Source organism: Astatotilapia calliptera, chromosome 2 (genome assembly GCF_964374335.1).
Source record: "Astatotilapia calliptera chromosome 2, fAstCal68.1, whole genome shotgun sequence".
Classification (NCBI taxonomy): Eukaryota; Metazoa; Chordata; class Actinopteri; order Cichliformes; family Cichlidae; genus Astatotilapia; species Astatotilapia calliptera.
Window position 1 is genome coordinate 17,829,731 of NC_137423.1, and position 2,525 is coordinate 17,832,255.

At 38.3% G+C, this 2,525-nt stretch overlaps 1 long non-coding RNA gene across 1 annotated transcript; it reads right to left on the reverse strand.

Annotated features, from left to right (window-relative positions):
• Window positions 1-210: 210 nt before the first annotated feature.
• On the reverse strand, window positions 211-1,300 carry LOC145430544 (uncharacterized). The gene is made up of 3 exons (XR_013911126.1): window positions 1,128-1,300; window positions 786-963; window positions 211-413 (listed from the first exon to the last, which is right to left on the reverse strand). It is a non-coding gene; the product is annotated as an uncharacterized LOC145430544 (long non-coding RNA).
• Window positions 1,301-2,525: the final 1,225 nt, after the last annotated feature.

Genomic DNA, 2,525 nt, shown 5'->3' on the forward strand with positions numbered 1-2,525 from the left:
CCAATACTAAACTACTGCATGTTTCCATCAATAGTTAAACCACCTAAACACATAATTGTACTTATTCCTCAAATTGGACACCCTTTATAAATAAAAAAAACCCCAAATGTCTCACAATGTATCATGTCAATATTAATATCCTAAAATAAGAAAGCATTGCATGTGATGTAACAGAGAAACAAACTAAACAAAAAAAGGACAATAGGCATGTTTCATTTGCTGAATACTTTATTAAAAGACAGTTTCCTATTTACATTTATATGTTTCACAGAAGTTTGTAATTTTTATGGGGATGCATGATGTGCGTCCTGCGCCACCCAAACGATCTGAAGCGTATCGGAGCCATTTCTGCACTGCTTGTGCAAAGACAAACTCGGACATAGAGTTTGCCCCTAACTGCTGCGTCAGGCCATCTAGGACAAAAATACACACACACACACACAAAAGTGAATTAGAGCACATGAGTAAGCTCTTTTTAACTGTCTTCAGCGGGGAGAAAGTATGTAAACTCCTAGGCTGATAAACATGAAAGTCACCAGGCGTAAATCTACAAACTGCTGCATTTGATTCCCAAAGAGCTATGAGCGGAAAAAGTGATAAGTCTTAGCATGGTGTGCCGTGTATCCTTTAAAACAAAATAAACATGGGGTCCTCGGGCTGTACAAACTACAACCCGAGGACTAAACAAGCCAAAGACCAAAGACTCCATCTCCAGATTAACCGGACATGAAAGTCTTGTTATTGAGAAAGACAAAGTAATATAGCAAAAAAACGGTAAAGCTTACTAAATATGCATCTGCAGAGCACTGTATCTTTAAATGCCATTTTTTGCTTTGTCTGGTCCTTGGTTTTTTTCCCTGCCCAGTTTAGTACCGAGGCCAGCTGGTTTGTAATGGCATAAGCCATTACACGGCGGACTCGCACCTCCAATGTGGTCCCTCCAATCAAGGCAAAGCGTCTCACCTATAGACACATTTTAAGAGATGGAATTAGCGTGTCTCATGTCTTAAATGTGTACACAAGTGCTTGTGTGTTTTAATCAACAGGCCGTCTTTATGTATTTAAATCACAGCTGACAGCTATTATACTTTATAGTTACAAAGTGTACATAACCTTTATATACTTACCATTGCCTTATTTGCCTCTTGTGATTGAAGAGATGCCTCTGCATTGTTTAGCTCCTCAATGTTGTGCAAGGGCAAATCCAGAGGCAGTACCCCAGCATCTACCGATTCATTGCAGCCAGTATTGCGGATGGCTCTGACCTCCTCACGGAGTTCGTTAACAGCTCTCATCAGGTCTGACAGAAAAAGATAATTTTTTTTAAGTAAGCTAAATTTAGCTGATCCGTGCAGGTGAATGAATTTACCCTGTCTAAAGAAATCAAGAGAAACGCCCCGGACTACTCAGTCACTAATTACTGTTACTGTACTTTTATTACAAGTATTATACTGTAAAAGCAACAGGACGCACCCTGCTGCAGCTCCTGTGCAGAGCTGAGTATTAAATATGTGCAAACAACAGCATGTTTTCAGTCTCTTGCCACATCTGTAAAGACAGTAACATTTTTTTTAAAAGCTTGTGCTTCAGTAACTCCTCATTAATCAGGAACTATGGATTAAAGTACTGTAGTGTACTGTAATACTGAAAAAATTGTAAGAGAAGAACTTCAGATCCTGAGTGTGTGAGGACAGAAGAATCAGCTTTATTTCAATTTTGAGGGATAAAATTTACATTTGAGTTTGATGGTTCTGTTCTCTTTGTGATTACAGGAGCTGCCCTCAGATTCAGACCTCAGCACCACCCAGTGACAGCAGACAGATCATCCAACATGTTCACATGTTAACTGCAAAACGAACTGATGAAAACAATACAAAGGTTAAAGTACCACACGTGCTATAGTGAAAGCTGCAGCTGTTTTATTAATAAAGTTAAAGACAAAAAAACAAAAGGATTAATCACCCCTGTAACTGTGTCACTATATATCAGCATTAACAGGACCTCAGTTTGGTGTTTCACAGAGCTGCTGATCTCAGACCTGCATAGCTTCCGTTTTAAACACTTGATGTACTCAGCTGCATGAAGGGCAGGTTTGAGTTTTCTGACACAATTAAATAAAACCTGATGAAGGTCAAAGGTCGTCACTTGTGTGTTGAACTACAAACTTGTGATCTGGAATTCTTTCACAGTTTTTTGCAGATAGTGTGTTATTTACCATAAAGTAATTCAGAGTTATTCATACCAGAGTAACCAGAGAGGATCAGATATTTTTAAATATGTAGCCGAGTGGTAAATTAATAATAATATTTTCGATTTCAGTTAACCAAATATCCATTTAAGGTTCAAAAAGGGGTCTTAAAATGTTGTTTCTTTGTTTCCATGTATGGTAAGGCAAGAATGTTATTGGGTAATTTAATGTTATTGCTTGTGCTATTTCTTTGGTTATCTGCATGTTGTGTGCACTTGAAGCTGTTAATTTTATAGGTTTGTGTAGTTTGTGTAGTCCAGAGCCTCTGGGGAGTGTC